This window comes from Haliotis cracherodii, unplaced genomic scaffold, assembly GCF_022045235.1.
Source record: "Haliotis cracherodii isolate W230 unplaced genomic scaffold, xgHalCrac1.p SCAF_2, whole genome shotgun sequence".
Classification (NCBI taxonomy): Eukaryota; Metazoa; Mollusca; class Gastropoda; order Lepetellida; family Haliotidae; genus Haliotis; species Haliotis cracherodii.
The window spans coordinates 34,230,127-34,249,467 of NW_027266275.1; the positions used below are offsets into that span (position 1 = coordinate 34,230,127).

At 38.4% G+C, this 19,341-nt stretch overlaps 1 pseudogene; it reads right to left on the bottom strand.

Moving 5' to 3' along the window:
• Window positions 1–14,995: 14,995 nt before the first annotated feature.
• LOC139467582 (uncharacterized) lies at window positions 14,996–15,888 on the bottom strand (annotated as a pseudogene).
• Window positions 15,889–19,341: the final 3,453 nt, after the last annotated feature.

Genomic DNA, 19,341 nt, shown 5'->3' on the forward strand with positions numbered 1-19,341 from the left:
ACATAAGATGGCTATGTTTTCATCACTATTCAACATGACATCCCGAAGGAAACATGTTTCAGATAACTGTTACATCTGTGTCAGATATTGTGTCTAGTTGAGTCATACAGCCACTAATACAGAATGACTGAACAATACAGATTATTAAAATTCGTCATTTTTTAAACCACAAGTAAAAACATTATCTTAACTAAGCCTATCTATCTAGCGATACAAATCCTTATAATTATTAAAATATGATTATAGCAATCCTCACTTGGAGGAGACATAAAACCGAGAAAACCTCAACATTAATGTCTTTGAAGACAGTTATCTTTCAGACATTAATGCCTGTATTGGCAGAACTGAAATGGCCTGCCGGTTCTAGTGGCACTTCAAAGAAATGCAATGCCTGCTTGATATTTCCATGTTGCAGAACATGATATGAACGATTGGAAGCCTGCTTCATGAATTGAAATGAAATAGTCTTGATTCCGCCACAGTGCACTGATAATTGAAATGTATAGCCTTCCTGCTATTCAAGAGTTGCAAAGAAATTGTAGCATATTCAACAACTTATTCTTGATATCCTGACGTTTATATTTTATGTCAATAAAATTGTAAATCATAAACACCGCAGAATCTGTGTTCGCCATTGTTCGAGTTGACACACTTCAAAAGAAAATGCTGTCTCCTCCCATATCATGTGGGATGCAAATAATCAGGTCTGGGATGGGCAAACAAGTTGTTGATTGCATGGGCAAAGATGTATGGTTGATTTATGGGTGATGCAATTCATGGTATGAGCAACGACCCATGTCGAATTCATGAACAAATATATACGACCAATTGCATGAGCAAAGACCTGTGGATGATGGCATGAGCAAAGACATATGCCATAAGAAACGAAACACCATCAGCCAGATCACATATTGTAATTAATCGAGTCTGGACCAGACAATCCAGTGATTTACATCATGATCATCGATCCACGTATGCATATACATGATATATATCATTTTTTTAACATTGATGCATGCTATTGTGAATATCTAGCAATGTCATGCGGATATACAATTAAACCCCAATTTTAGATAAATGTTGACGATGATTGAATCGGGGTTGAATTTTTAACATTGATGCATGTTATTGTGAATATATAGCAATGTTTTAAGGAAAATATATGCGCCTGTTAAAAAAATAAGCATGTGTCCTTTAGGAATGTTTACGTTATAAGGTAAACCATAACAAAATATACATGTAGCTGTGCATTACTATTGTCCCTGGACAGAGTTGAATACCCTACAACATTGTCCTACAACGTGATTAAGTTAAACCCAGGGTGCACATTCACGTCAACAAAAGGTATATTTTAAATCAAATTCTCATTTAAAATTCGTACCATTGTTGATTTATAACGGACCGTATACTCAACAAACGGGAAAATTGTACAGATAAGCTGTGTGTTAGTTTCGGCACTGGCTCTGATCAATTACCCACAACCTATTATCATTTAACTGAAGCATTAATTTCGCCATGAAATATAATCAAAGCAAATGAGATCAACGGTTCACGCGAGAAGGTGTACACAAACAACATGGGTATTAAATATGTGTAGGTATAGCATATTGTAACGTGCAGACGGTATGTTTGTTGTTTAACGCCCCACTCAGCAATATTCCAGTATATGACGGAAGGAAGACGATAATAAATTATATATTTTCAGTGGCAATCGGATATTAATGCAGGTAAAACTAAGATTATAACATCCTACAAAGAGCAGTGATGTTTTATAATAAATAATAAAACTTACTAAAGAAATATAATGTATATTCATGTATATTCCCATACAACACATTATCAGAATAAATGTTCAAACGAACTGATACGATCCTTAACCACACTGCGTTTACGTCAAATACAAACAGCTATTTCTTTTTACTGTGAACGCTAACGAAGGGAAATACTCCTCCAGACAGTGTCTTAGAAGTGAATTGTAAACATTTGGATTCATTCTGAAAGACATATAACGTCCGTTTGCAAACCACAAAAAACACTAGTGTATGACTTCTGTCAATAAATGACGTTAAGTATATTTACACGGCACTGAGAGGATAAACTTGACATTTTTATTTTATCATTTGAATGAAAAATATAATTAATTCATGTAATAAATGTTTAGTATACCATCCACATTTCCATAATCGATACGTTGCCCACTAAAAGACGCTACATTTCATACAGTATTGTGATCTAATGTTGTGCACTCTGACAAAGAGAAACTACTCGGTTTTCTAGTCAGAAATAATACTGTAGACCCATATTGTCGAATCGTTGTCTTCTACCATACCGTTTTTTGGCCTCAATTTTACCTTTCATAAGCTCCTAAGACAGGTGCGGCCCTTCCTTCCATAAAAGAGAGGCCAATTAAATACAATGAGATGTGGTTATAGGTCTGGATGTTATAACAAGATAATAACAATAATAATAATAATTTTCAAGGAGAGGCTATCTGAACGACCACTGCATCGAATTTATGTGCAGAAGATCAGCAATCCAGCATAGTCCTTCGCTTGGATGAGGTCCGCTGGCCAGAAAAGTGAAACAGAAGGCTTTCTGTTTGCTGCTCAGGACCAGTCACTTTCCACCTCGAAACCGTCAATGTGTGATTTTGCATCAAAATGTAAATATGAAATGTAGATTATGTAATAAATTTAATGAGACCCAACAATTGTCAGTGGATGCCCAGCTTAAGTGACATAATGGAGTGTCTAGATCATTTTATTACCGTCTTCGCCATGCTTGTGGTTTTGACACAGAGGTCCATCCATGGTACGACCCGGAATATGTAGAGGGCGTCATGGAAAATGATAAATACAAAATTCTTTGGAATGGGCGGCGTATCCAGGCCAACAAACATGTTCTTGTCCTTTTTGATAAATCCAATAATACCTTTATATATTATTGAATTTTCTGTCCCTTTTGACACCAATGTGATCGACAAGATTCAGGAAAAACATGGCAAATACGCGGACCTTGGTTTCGAAATGTCACGCTTGCATACCAAGTGCCAAGTTGTCCGAATCCCCATTGTTCTCGGTGCCTTAGGTTTGGTTCTGTTGACTGACATTGGGAGAGTACCCGGGTTTGCTACCAGGAATACAGCACTACTGACAATCTGGATAATGCAGAAGGATGCAGTACTGGGGAGTCTTCACATCCTCCGAAAACTTCTGGGTGGGTTTGACTAGGCACCGCTTCCTGGGAGAAGTCCCATTCGCTGTCTGGGCTGCGTGTAGAAGCGGCTAAGGCCCCGAGCTGATGATGAACCTAACCAGCCTGACTGTCCTCCACATGTCTACCATAAAACTTTTTGAAAGCTTGACTGAGGCCTTGAATGTTGTAACCTTGATCAAACTACTTCTGAACAAGGGTCGAATGACGCTCTTTGAAATCTTGGTAGAAAGAGCATGCTCGATTGTATCTCAAAAGTTGCGAAATGTAAACACCCAAGGCTGGAGCTGCTGGAATATAGCTCGAAATGGAGGGGAAATTGACAATTGGAAAGTTGAAGTCACCCCTCTTATCATACAGTCTTGTGGAGAGTGTTTTGTCACTCTGAATCTTTATGCATTGATCTAAATATGAAACAGATGAGGCGGTCTCACTGGTCTCCTTTATTTCTAGTTTAGATGGGTGAATCAGTGGATGGGAATTGGCTATTTGATTGCCATTGAACTATATCAGATCATCGATATACCTGAAGCTTAAGTTAAACCTCTTGGCCAAATTACCTTGTTTTGACTTTGCCAATCCGAACAGAAATTCCGATTCATATGCATCAAGAAACAGATCAGCAAGAAGGGGAGCACAATTTAGGTCCAAGGGGATGCCTACTTCTTGCCTAAATGTCCTACCCCCAAATTTTACGTAGACGTTATCAATGAGGAAGTCCAGCATTTCACATATTGTTTTCTCAATAAACTTCAGATTGCATTTGCTTTCATTTATTCACAAATTGTCCTGAACTTCTAAATAAAGGTACGTAACTGTATCTGTGTATACCACGTTTTGTAACAAAAGACCCATGGGTCAAGGAATGAAGCTTTTCCTTAAGTTTGTCATGTGGGATAGTGGTGTACAAAGTTGAAAAATCAAATGTTTTGACAGAATGGAACTTGGTTCTTTTCTGAGATTGCAAACAATCAAGCAAATCCTTTGAGTTTTTGAGAATCCACATGGTATGAATTCCACTTGTCTCAAATACTTTCTGTGAATATAAAGAAAGTGCTTCCTTGGTTGTATTATGGTCAGTCTTTGATACAGGGATTTAATGGTACATTTGCTGGACCCAGCAATATATCTCTCTATGTACGGTTTTATGGAGCTTTGGAATCCAGTACAAAAGAGGAATGGTCATGTCTTCAGGTTCTAGCGTCAAGTCAAAAGTTGACAGTACCGATTAATGGTTTGGGCAGATTTGTTCCTCAGTTAACATGCTGCCCTTATATGTAGCATATTTTTTATCTATCATTTATACCAAGTTCTACAATTTATGTAGTCATGCTTACATTTAACGGTTGTGTTATTTGAGGCCTTGTCAGTGGGAACAACTACAAACTTTTCATGTAGGACAGCCAGACTTTGGATAACAGCTGGCTGGGACAGAATAGGTTTATTCCAATTCAGTTTTCTCTTTTTAAGTTGGTGCATTCTACCAATGACAACATCACACACAGACTTACCCACTCTTAAAGACATTCAACAGGTTCCTCTTCTATTTTGGCTCATTTATTGGCCCAAAATTCTTCGACAGCATCCATAATGATTTTAAAGTTGTGATCACAATAGGTAGGAGGTTGCTCACGGTATTTTGGTCCATTTTTGAATAACAGACGAAGGTTGTTATTGTCAACAAAAGACTTACTAAAGTAACAATATAACTACAAGACAATCAATAACAATTTGCGGTAAATGATAAGGTTAAAACAAAAAAGTACACGCTGCCTTGGTCTCTGTTAATGGCTGGCTTTATCTTTGGATTTCAAAAGACCGTCTTAGTCTGAACTGGTACCAGCAGCCACACACGTGCATACACGTCGCTATGCAAGTGCAATAATCTTGGACTCGACGTTGAACCCCATTTCACCTCACCTCAGCATGATGATGCATAATAGAGGGACAGTTGAGACTTACTTTCCCATTTGACGCCTGTTAGCGTTAAGCATGGGAGGATCAGGTTTTTGCCTCGTTTTAAATCGAAGTGAAAATCAATGAGAGCAGCAGGAACTTTGTGGCAATGTGTTTTCCATTACAGGGTTGACACGTGTGCCGCAGGGAGCAAGAGGACCAACTTCAGGGCCCATTTACAACGTTTACATTTAGTAACAATTATTTATCATAAAAAGCGCAAAGCAAACTTCCGTATATATCAACCCCATGAAGCCACTGACTCTTTTTAGTTTATTTCTTGAAGAAAAATAGTTTCCACAGCGTAGGGGTTGTTTTAGCATGATAACATTCAACCACAGTCATATTGATTCCCCAACAGAGCTCCGTCATCTCAGATGGAACCTGTGATAGACATTTGTTGAAACCGTTAAATATTATTTGCACTTGAGTTCACAGCATTAGTCAGATTAAGACGACACGGGTCGACTACGTACGAAATATAACTGATGCTGAAATATAAACGTATACTTGTGTCTGATTTGTGAATGTCTGGTCGCAATGCTCTGAAATATTACTGAATCGGAAATAGGTAATATTGGTATACGTGTATCGATGTCTACACATCTCCATCCGGAACGGGTATATTATTTTGAACTACCGGGATCTGATGATCGTTCATTCGAATCATCATCATCATCATCATCATCATCATCATCATGCGTAACGTGACTTTTTCATCACAGGCCATCAGTTTACCCAGTCGACCAATGAGTGCCAGCACATCAACTCTGAAGACTCTTTAGACTAATCCTAATTTCCTTGTACAGACTTTGTTTGTTTGTGTTCAATACTTCCACAAATTCACAGCGGCTGTAAATTAGACACGACAGTGGTTGGTAGTATGAGCAACGTCCCATGACGTGGACAGCCATTCAACCAATCCCCCATCCTGATCATCCGATCCATTCTGTCGCCTTTTACGACACATATAGTTTACTGGGGACCTGCTCTAACAAGAAATCACCATGGAGTTATGTTACCAGATCAGAAGCAGGGGTCCTTTCCTTGCTTAAAATATCAGTTCATCTCATTGAACATGTTTTAAGGAATAACATTTGTGTTCGCACCTGAACGTATTATTCGCTAACTGTCATTTTGATTACCTTTGTTTACATCTATAATCTGCTTGTTATGCAGACATATGATAAAAGTCATTTTGTTTTGCGCTTTTTCGGAATCGACATCCATTCACAAAGCACGCACAGAATGGTTCAAATACATGCTGGATGAAACATAAAAGCAGTCGATTAGACAAAGCAAACGGGACATCATGGCCAACCAAAAGTTCATTATGGCTTGAGTCAATGGGTAAATTTTGATCTGTTGACGGACATTGTGCCTCCTTTATACAGGTCCTTGTTCTAGTAATCCCAATGGAACAACTATTTTTATACATGACAGATTTTAGATTTAATAGATTAATCGTGTTTTTTTAGGTTATGCAATTAATATTTGATTCACGTTGTGCTTTATGACCGGCCTGTCTTGACAATAAACTTGCCACACTTATGTACGAGAGGTTATACGCTAATTAGAGCTGCGTGCGTGTATGCGGCTGCTTGTATTAGTCCGGGTGCATGCCGGTTTTATCATGCTGGGCCACTCAGACACCACTGAGGCTTCCAGCCGACCAATCCTTGATTTTATCCCCTTAATGTCGAGCGCTAGGCAGGGAAAGAACACGTACCATCTTTCAACGAACCACGGACCTTCCTATCTGCGGGCAGACGCTCTGTCCACTCGACCACAGAGGTGGTCCTTAAGCAAGGAAACCGTTGTAACGTTAGTTTCAAAATAGCCTTTGTGAGGGTTATCCTACATTTTACAAACAGGTGGCTTAAGTTTTGTATTTCCCGCATATTCTCACAATCATCACGTCGATCATCTGTACATTTCCTCCTAATGTCGATTTCACATCTCCCACTTTGGGATGCGATCGTTCGGACACTGCGTTCATATGCATAGCCCAGCTACATCTATGGGGAACAACTTACTGGACACCTCCCTCTCAAAATCTTACGCCGTCCAATTTATGACGTTGCGATCGCATATTCGAATCTCCAGAAATGACGTCAAGATAGAACAATGTTTTATCGTGAAATAAACCACGCTTCGTTCTTCATTGTTCTTTGCGTTTTATCGCGTAGCTATCTTACACAAGGGGTTAGTGCCTATTGAGCATTTACAGTTCAAGTTCCTCCTTTTGATCACCGGAACAAGTCACGTTGGTTTTGCCGCGGATATCATTATGGTCACTGATGCCTCCAATTTAGAAATGTCCTCAATATGTATTGCACATAACCTTTTTTAAAAGATTTACTAATGCTTTACTTAGCTGTAATTAGTCATATGACGCTCTGTGGTTCATTGTAGAAAGTGAGTGAGTGAGTGAGTTTTGATTTTACGCCGCTTTCAGCAATATTCCAGCAATATCACTTCACGACACCAGAAATGGGCTTCACACATTGTACCCACGTCGGGAATAGAACCCGTGACGAGCGAACGCTTTAACCACTAGGCTACCCGACCGCCCCCATTGTAGAAAGAGCATGGTCGATACTGACAAGACATTTCTGTTTCACTCCACTTGGCTTATATTCCATTAATCGCGTCGGCTGATTGACAAACAATTCAGATAAACACCTTACCATGTAAAATAACGAGACACATGGTTGAAAACAAGAACGCAGAAATTTATAAATCTACATCGTAAATTATTCATGAATTTCTTCCCTGGGGGGAAGTGGGGGCCAGTCTTAGGCGCCGCGATTCGCTGGGCAGAGTCCCTTGGGCACGCCAGAAACCTATGATTGTGGGTTCGAATCACGGTTCGCCCCGATTATGTTTCTAGGTTTGTCAGCAGCATACCCGTGCTCGTGGGTTTCCCCAAAGTGGTAAACGTCTGAGACCTGCATCGCTTGGGGCTTTCCTCCCTCATTAAGCTGACACGCGGTGATATAACTGGAATACTGTTAAAAGCGGCGTTAAACCAAACTCACTCACTCACTGTTGCCTCAGACACATTTCCATATATTCAACACATCCTCAACACATGTGTAAATTTGATGCATTATTTGTTAAACGTATGAAAAGATTGGACACCTCCTCCATCTATCAATCAAAGATTAATTAGTTATGACATGGCAACCGATGGCACTTTTCTGGGCTTTTTTCTATGCAGACGAAAGGCTTACAAATACTTCATATGAAGCATTTAGTGAATCAGTTACAGACAAAGCAGGAGTACACGATGCAGATAATATCAAATAGATATGAGGGAAAGAATCTAAAGGAGAAAGAACATATTATTATACAGTGAAAATTGTCTCTGCCGACTTCTACTAAAGGCACGTGACTGCCTCCGTGGTCTAGTGGTAGAGTGTCCACCCGGAGAGCGGAAGGTCGAAGGTTCGATCCCCGGCCGCGTCATACCAAAAGACGTCATTCCAAAAGATGATATTTGTTGTTACCCTGCCTGGCGCTCGGCATTAAGGGGCTAAAACAAGGGCTGGTCGGCTCGGAGGTAGTATAGTCTGTCTGAATGGGGTATTCATGTTAAACTGCGACATGGTACCTCAGTGGGCTAGCACTTTTAAATTGGCATTACTCCGGACGAGTACAAGCAAACACACACACACACACACACACTAACACACACGCACACACACACACACACACACACGCACGCAAGCACCTTTTAAATGCAACAATCTTGGAGGTGACGTTTTACACCATTTCCCCTCACCACAAAAGGCACATACTTCAAGCAGTCAAAAATCCTTGAATATCCAGTGTATTTGTTATCCAGTCTATCATAATGTGCCCCCTGGACCCGTTTCTAACTCTTCATTTGTGGAGTGACGCCATCATCTCCAGCTCTCTCATCGGTGCAGAATTTCTCTCGCACATCAGTCTGATTTGATTGGATGGCTATTCAAGGAATCGCATGTCAGACTCAAAACGATGCCATGGCGGAGAGTAGCTGCGGGGTACTCATCATAATAGAATGGAAACATAAACATAATTCATAATTAACCGAATAATGGAGGATGTTTCCAAAGCACAGTTTCACAAAGTGATCTTAGAGCTGCGAGATGACTGTGAAATTTGTAGGTCCTGTATGCAAGCTACCTTCATTGTGTCTTAATTCAATATATACCACAGCTGTAATAAACATGAATCTGGCCACTTGACATGCAGAATGAAAACTATTTCTTTTCACAGATGGAACATCATAGCAAGTAATCGTAGACCCGCTACGTGTAGTATCAAATTCTGGGGTACGTGGAGTATCTCAAGTACCTTGGAGTATCAATACTGTACTGAACATGCTGAAGATAAAGGGGATGTTGGTGATTACAGTGCTGCTGCATGCCCAGCTAATGCAGAAACATCTACAGTGACTATGATGAACTCAAGAATACCAACACCATGCTAATTGTCAGTTGCAATGACTGAGGGAAACATCTACAGTGACTATGATGAACTCAAGAATACCGACACCATCTTAATTGTCAGTGGCAGGGGTTCACAGTCCACTTTATGACTGAGAGATAAACTATGTGTTTCAGTTACACAAGCATGTCATTGGTAATTCCATACTCACATAGCTGATATTTTGACAGAGGATATCTTTAATACTCCTTAGTTCACCTTTGCCACCCTTCAATTGTAACTTGAAATCAGAATATAACGCCGATTACTAGGTTGTTAAAATAAAAACAAATATAAGAACGAAACATTCTACAGTTTAAAGAATGCAGATGAAAATTCAATGTACATATTTCTTCATCTAACAAGCAGTCACATAGCACAGTCCCACTCACTCAGTAACAGTTTTTCCTGCAAGAAGAGTCAACTACAAAAACCAAATGACTTTCAGTCGTGACCATTGCCATCATGTCTCCTATCTTGACATGATTTACCTTGGGTTGCTGCACTGCACTTTTCCAATCTAATTACAGCTTCTTCCCAAGCATATTGGACAATAATAAACCTTTATACCTAGAACCTTAATATTCTACACCTCCAGAGCCCCAATCATTCACAAACCGTCTGGACAATGTCATGTACAATCATACATATGTACTTGTATATTCACAATACGTCCATGTTATTATTCCAATAACCGAAATCTACTGCAGGACTTGATGACGAACAAAATCACCTCTCTATATACATCATAAGGTTTAGGAGATTTTTCTTACTCAAAATCTATTCTTATGTCATAAAACATTGTAAATACGTGTACCTTATTATACAGACCACAAACACAATAACATATAAGTTGGCAAAATGTAAGATCCGATAAGATGGATTTCTAACACAAGTCAGGTATGTTGATGTGATTAATTATGACATCATTTTTGGCATCAAAATGGAGACACGGAGCTGAGTTCCATGCTGAGGTTTAACAATCGCTGCTTTTAATTGTAATTATACAAATGTAATAACTGAACGCGCAAAAGACGGTGTACAATAGTAGCAAACAAATAGTAATTCAACAAAAATCATCCATTATCAACAATAAGTTACATAAAACATGGTGAAGACTTAAAGTGAAAAAAAACGATTAAGAATAAAAGACAAACCATAAGTTCTTTTCGGTGTTCTTTAAGCACTTATTATATTTGCAACATCAATAGTTAGTTATCTATCAGTATTTATCCTTTCTGGTTACAAAAGTCTAACAGGTTAACGTAAATATCTTTCTTAGACCTAAAGCACAATAATGGCTATCAAAATGTGCAATGTTGAGCATTTTCTCCCAACTTCACACGATACAAATGTCATCACTGATGTTCAGTGGCCGATTCATATTATTTTTACCACTCTTTTGCCTTTTATGCCCAATGGAAACTTTTTTTTTTCAGATAATCGAGACTGATTATTCTCTGGCGTCGATGTTTTATAGTTACATAGTTTTACATATTCCCCCAAACAGATTCATCCTATTAAATCATAACAATCCATTTCACATGATTAAAACATGAATCATAATAATAGCATTAAAATACGTTATCCTGTTGGAATTATTAAATATTTTTCCACATATGCAATGATTATGAACACTAATACACCATGATAAAATGTGTTTAATTTACAGCACATTGATACCAAATCTTTATAAAATTAATAGTGTATGACAACAGTCATTACAATTGACTCCAAAATTCCAACCCACTTCCTGCTTACATCGGCTATCTTATATCAAATATTAGACAACAAAAACAGATCCAGAAAACCAATCACATCCTTATCCAACGATTTGTACCTTGAACTTCATTTATAAGCAATGAAGCAATGTTAGCACAGTTTTTCTTCATACAACCACATTCACACAAATATTCATAAACATACTCCTCAAATCTTAAACAACAAACTAACAATTCCTCAGACATCTGTAACGGAAACCTTATAACTGAAGTATTTGCTCTGTCCATCGTCTTGCTCTTTTGTCTACAATAACCTACCACCAATAATAAAGTAATCAGTAAATCATTTAAAAAGTATCAAACATTCATTCAGAATTACCCATAAAAATATATGTGTCGCTTTGATTTCCCAGTTCCAACCATTTTGAGTACAAACTGACATCATTAATGTTTCAGGTATAGTTCATCTTCTGTCTTTGAACTAATGCAGTTTCATCCGATTCTGAACAGAATATGTGACTGGCAATAATCCTAAACAAGACAGTACCACTGCTAGGTAAGCTACAACTACAATGCATATACCAAGAACATCAGCAAGATTCTTACAAAGGGAACGATATACTTAAACACTGCTTAATGGGCAAGTAAAGTCAACATAGTAACTTTGCATATTTTAATACTTCAGGGCATACTTCATCACAAATGCCTGACCAAACTTAAATTTGAATTTCGGAAATAGTGCAAAAAAAGAGTATAAACAACGACACGCGAAATCGTCCCCCAAAACCAAAAATATCCTTCTGTCAAGGGAATCCTCTTCCTGGAGCATAAATTCAACGATCGGGGCGGCGCCCAGTCTGCCTTGTGGTTCATTAGGGGTCTTCCTACTTGTCCCGCACCTACTTGTTATTGGTGCAAATTTAGATATGTGATAAGAGTTGTAATGAACAGACACCTAAACTTTTAAATCCATTATTAATTTCAGAGATTTAAACAGAAACTTGAAAGTAAGAACTCAAATGCTGCCTGGTTAAAGTTTCATTCAGACACTTCTACACCATCAAACACGAAACCCTCTCTGCCTCCCCTTCATAAAGTTTCCTTTGCTCATTGTGATCATGTAGATCTCCATTCCATTGCTTGTCAGGATTCAGTACAGGCATCATTTTGTTGTATGCATGTATCAAAGGACAATGCCCGCCATATTGAGACTTTAACAAGAGGTCACATAAGAACTGACCTGTGGTTGGATGCTAGGAGTGAAAGGTTTACTTCTTCTAAATTTGGTGATGTGTTGATGCGATACGACACAAAGCCGCATAATCTTCAGAAAGACGAATGTGGCTACAGAGACTTTTCTAATATCAGTTTTTTGTGAATGGCCATGATCCTGCAGCACGCAAGGTCTGTCAAACAGCAAACAAGTGCTGAGTCTGTGTGGAACAGTGTGGTCTTATTGTTAATCCAAAGTATCCACGAATAGCCCAGGTGGTTTGATACAGACTGTTGATGGACATACTGGTGGTGTTCTCCGGGTAAAGTGTCCTGCACGTTGTGACTTGATTGGAAATGGGTGGAGCCCAAGGGGTGTGCCACTGATCCTCGATTCTTCTGATCTGTTCATGAAAATTGCTGTGTTCTTTAAAAGGTTTCATAAGTATTATTATCAAATTCAGGGTCATATGGCTGTTATGTCATCGTATCCCAATCACTGGATTGTCTGGCCCAGATTCGATTATTTACAGACCGCCGTCATAAAGCTGGAATATTACTGAGTGCGGCGTTTAACACCAAACTAACAAATACTATAACCAAAGTGATCGGTGTTCTTTCCTATTGTACATTTACAGTGAAAACATATATCATGAATTCATTTCAATATAAGACAAAATATTTAAACAAAAGTCCAAAGATGAGCTGTAATATATAATATATGGTTCATATGAATCACTTTGTTGTTTTTTCTCATGCTGAGTTCTCAAAAGCTTTGTCAACTTGTTTTATAGCTTATAATAATTATCAGCCTAGCAGGTCAATTATATAGGTCATGCTTTTAAACATGTACCTGACATAACCATGATAACCAAGACACACATAGATCACTATCACTATGTTCAGATCAATATTGACTCACTGTCAACAACATGGATTGCTGTTGAACAGCTAGAGAGACATTCTTGATACAGTTTCATATTCAATGTGGTTTTTTTATTTCTTATGAAGTTCCTGGACCATTTAATGTAATATATTCAAGTCAAGTCTTTCTTGCAGTATTTAGGCCTCGGGCTAAGAGAATATTTTTATAAGCATAACTATAAATTATATGAAACATCACTATTTGGTATTTACATATGGATACCTTATTTTAACCGTGCACAGTTCACAAGCTTTCTTACTGGTTTATTGTATAATATAAACAAAAGCACATTTTCAAGCACAATATTTCAATATTTTAAAATATTTGTCCATACTACACTTGTGGCCTGACCTGCTCTAGCACTTGATATGTTCCCATGACACCACAGAATTCTCAGACGTCTTTATAATACACTCAATCTTCTGGTGGTATTCACACCATAGAGGCAAAGCAAAAAACATTTTCTTTTTAAAAATGTCTCATGATCACAAACAAGAAAATACAGACCATCGGAAAACCTGAATGAATCCTTTCAGCAAATAGGACATCGATTATCTCATGTACATGAAAATACCTCCAGTTGTCCGACCTTCACCAGAATAGTACCAATATGTTTCAAAGAGAACACGGTTTGGTAATATGCCTGACAATATGTTGCAGGCCTAACGAGGTCTGAACCCACTATGTCAAACAAACTTACATAATTCACAAAGTCATTATTTACAAGCTTTTTAAGTCTACACACATTACCAGAACTAATGTTAGAATTATTAATTGGCCTGACCCCGGTGGCAACTTTGCAATTTTTCAAACAAACACATATGCCATATTTCTGTTACCTGTGAAGCCATGTGATGTGAATAGTACCTTGTATTGTGCGAAAGTTTTCAATTCCTTCCATTAAACGCCCAACATGAATCCTCAAATGGGTATTATCTTGGTTACATACACCTCAGGTTGAGTCAGTTGGTGCTTTTTAGTTTTCATTGGGGGAATAATGAGATCATTACCTTGTCAAATCGGAGATTAAAAACTTTATCTACCATAATAGCATCACATTGCTCACACAGTTCAACAAGACCACTAAGCCTGGTGATCTGTCAGTCACTAAGCCTGATACTACCACAATACAAATCTGAATAGAATACTACAACATCCGAATCAATGCCTTCTAGACCACATGTGACTTGTAGTGACTGTATAAGAGTGACTTGGGCTGAAGTGAACTAGGTGTCTCTGTCCTAATATCTGTGCAATCTACAAATACTCTAGTGGTAGAACAATTTCTACCAAATGAATCTGGCAAGGTTGCATTTATTTTCCAAACTTGGCCACTGCACCAAAAATGAGAGCTGAACATACAAATAGTCAAACAACCTGTTTCAGAGTCTGCTGCATATTGCTCGTGAAATTCTAAATCTGTATGCTAAATCATCTAGTAACAGAAATAATCTTAGTCTCATTAGAATCATGAAACAATCATCCATCTCACTCACAGCATGTAGCGGCACACCATCAGATATGAGAGGGTATTCGGCGATTCATCATACATTTTATCAAACAAAGTCTCACATGTTGCCGAATCTGGAACCCCAGTGTAGAACACAACACATTCACTGAAACACATGATATCCTCATAGGTCAGTGTGAGTGTGCCAACTTGAATACCAACACTGTGAGTTGATGATTTATCTGTTTGAGTGCTTGCATTACAAAAGGTAATTGCATTGTCTAATGTCCAGGTGATGTGACTGGTTTTGAAAATGTTTGAGTACATGTATTAACAGAGAGACTGATCAACCACAGTTGTCATGGTGACTTAGGGAACGTTCCAGTCTTGATACAATCCCTGCAGGTAGACGTGAATCCTCTGCCGACACATCACTTAGACTTGTATCCTCCATATACGAAGCTATCTCATCAGCATTATCACTATACATATTCTCGCCAAAACCTTGATCCAAAACAATCTCACATATGCTTCCAGGCACAAGATGGGACGCATTCCGTTGAAGAAGAAGATAAAATAATCAAACATCAGCGGTGAAGTTTTTTAGAAACGTGTGTAGTTATTCAGGGGGAAATGTTATTTAATTCATTGGAAATACTGAAAGAGATAAGGTTCCCATACTTACCAAAATGTGTTGTGGCAGATATAATTATGTATATATTTTATTTGGAATTCCCATTTATTAAAGCCAAATTTACCCAGACTTAAATAAGGACTATCAAACATTAAACACAGTACTTGATTTAAATATGTACATACTATACGACTAGGCTCCTAAGGGACCAGTATCGCTGTTTTGACGGCATCTTGACCTGTGGCGTACTCAACAGCGCGAAATCCTGGAAGTAGACAAGCATTGACCAGCACATGCGCATCGTGTGTTTTTTATTGCGGCCACCGAGGACAGATAACTGACGTGAGAGATGGCAATAGCTGTCATGCATCACAAGTCAGCAAAATTATCAGCCAATGACAATGTCAGTAGCACTGTCACTTGATAAAAACTTCTGCTAAACTTCGGTCTAATACTGAGCCAATACTACACCGTACAAGCGTAAATGATCTATATATATTATCGGTTTTCATTTTGCCGGCTATAGACATGACAGGTAGACTGCCTATAAAGATGAACCTTGTCAGAAAGTTGAGAGAACATTTTGTGCAACCTTTGATGTTAAAATAAATTGCTTTATTCTTTCTTTTCAATATGAGAACTGTGCCGCTTAGATCGGAGACACAAATACATCCAGTCTGAAATTCACAACCATTCCACATTAAAGAAAAGGTTGGAGCACCAGTACGTGTCCACTATTTCTGTGGAGTTTATTCACGACCAGGCCCGCTCGAGTCAGTCTGCTTGGATATTGCATTGAGATCATGATGCTGCACAGCCATTTTTCAGCTTGGGTGAACCCAAATAGACTACAACTGCTTGTAAATGTGGTCGTGATTTAAAACTCTATCCCCGTTCGGTGAGCCATTGCTGTTGGAAGAGGTGAGGAGACTGAGGTTGGTTTTGCATCAGTGTAAGCTAATTGTTTAACTATGTAAGCAACGTCTGGGAAAGGGAGAGAGGTTTTAGGCCCTTGGTTTGACCAGATAGCTGCTTTCGTGAGACGTCAAGAATTTAGACGTTAACTATCAGTGACTCAATTCGTACATAATCCTGAACAGTTTGGTTGATTGATATCACATAACTCTGGGATATGTCGACATTGCCCAGGTTGCATCATTCAGATTGTATCATGCGAGTCAGTGAGTCTACATCCCCATGGCAACACACCTCCAATAAAACACAAGGCAAGTATCATGTGACCCTAGTTCAACGTGACAACACTACTCCAATAAAACACCAGACATGTATCATATGACCCTAGTTCAACGTGACACTACTTCAACAAAACACAAGACATGTATCATGTGACCCTAGTTCAACATGACAACACTACTTCAATAAAACACAAGGCATGTATCATGTGACCCTAGTTTAACGTGACAACACTACTCCAATAAAACACAAGACATGTATCATGTGACCCTTGTTCAACATGACCACACTACTTCAATAAAACACCAGACATGTATCATGTGACCCTAGTTCAACATGACCACACTACTTCAATAAAACACCAGACATGTATCATGTGACCCTACATCCTCATGACAACACCACTTCAATAAAACACCAGACATGTATCATGTGACCCTAGTTCAACATGACAACACTACTTCAACAAAACACCAGACATGTATCATGTGACCCTAGTTCAACATGACAACACTACTTCAACAAAACACCAGACATGTATCATGTGACCCTAGTTCAACATGACAACACTACTTCAACAAAACACCAGACATGTATCATGTGACCCTAGTTCAACATGACAACACTACTTCAACAAAACACCAGACAGGTTTGTGACCCTAGTTCAACACGACAACACTACTTCAACAAAACACCAGACAGGTATGTGATGCTACTTCAACACATGACAACACTACTTCAACAAAACACCAGACAGGTATGTGATGCTACTTCAACACATGACAACGCTACTTCAACAAAACACCAGACATGTATCATGTGACCCTAGTTCAACATGACAACACTACTTCAACAAAACACCAGACAGGTTTGTGACCCTAGTTCAACACGACAACACTACTTCAACAAAACACCAGACAGGTATGTGATGCTACTTCAACACATGACAACACTACTTCAACAAAACACCAGACAGGTATCACGTGACCCAAGTTAAACATGATGTCTGATGACTACTTTAACATGACACGAGATTGCTGTGATTTTATCTTACTTCTTTTAACATACTTCTAATATCTGTAAAATCAGCACAAAACAGATTATTTGCGTTCAACAGTTTTTACACCACAAGGCAAACCATATCCTAGCTAAACCTATCTATTTATCGATACAAAATATAATAAAACGAATCAAGAGACTTAAAACCTAGAAATCCTCAACATAAATGGCTTTGATTTCTTTTATGAAATTAATGCCTGTATTGGCAGAACTGAAGTGGCTCGCTAGTTCCAGTGGCACTTCAAAGAAATGCCATATCTGCTTGATAATTCAATGTTACAGAACATAACATGAACGATTGTCAGCCTGCTTTATGTATGAAATGAGGTAGTTTTTATTTAAAAAATTAACAACTCGTGGTCGTTGTTGATTTCCAATATGAGATAACAACATTTGGTTCAGCCTCATTAACTAAGTTCATATAATACACAAGCTTCAAAAAAAGTTACCCGTATTTAAATAATGATTATTTCCTGAATACAATCCGACCAGTTTATGAACACGGGGTCATGTTTGGTATTTCCCTGATATTCTAAAACATTTCACGTCCATTCTATGTACCTTTTCTCCCAAAACAGATTGTCATATCGCTCCCACTTTGGGATGCGATTGTCCAATTTACGATGTCATCAAGTTGCGGGAACATGTTCGAATCTCCAGATATGACGTCATGACAGAACAATGTTTTATCGTAAAGTGAACCAGTTCTTCATTGTTCTTTACGATTTATCGCGTAGCTATCTTATATCGTACGATAAACAAAAAACACGAGTCGTTTTTTTCTTATATGAGATAGATAGTTTTATCATGAAATAAATAACGCTTCTTCATTGGTTTTTGCGATTTTATATTACGTAATAATGTTCTGATGATTGAAATGTATAGCCTCCCTGTTGTTCAAGAATTGCAAACATTGTCTATTTCAATACTGCAACAGCGTTTCCAGACATGGGTTTCTGCTGCAATACCGTGCATCGGCTCTTTGTCCTAATGTGAGAAACACATCTTGCCAAATTCACTAGTCATTTTACTCCAAATGAGAGCGAGCGAGCGACTTAATACCACTTGAACATTATAGCAACTACTGTAAATCGACTGCTGACCACTGGCCAAAAATGCGACACAAAAACTATGCGCCTCCCCCTACTCCATCCCCAGTGGAATGATACCAATCCTTACCTCGATCCAATCAAACAGCAAATAACACCGCTTATTGATGTTACACTGTGATAACAATAAACTGTTTTCCTAAAAACATCAAGCATTAAGACAGTTCAAAGGCAATAAAATACTTAAATCAACAACAGTTCACTGATGCCTAGTTTGACACGAGTGGGTAGAACTCTTGACCCCAGCAGTGATAACTCACGGAATGTCTATTGTGTAATTACTATTCTTTAATTGACATTACTATGTACCTGTTACAACTGCTGCTCAATAAACCGTGTTCGTTATTTCCGCTATCCAAAGTGTGCGGTGAAACCGTCTTACTGTTGATAGT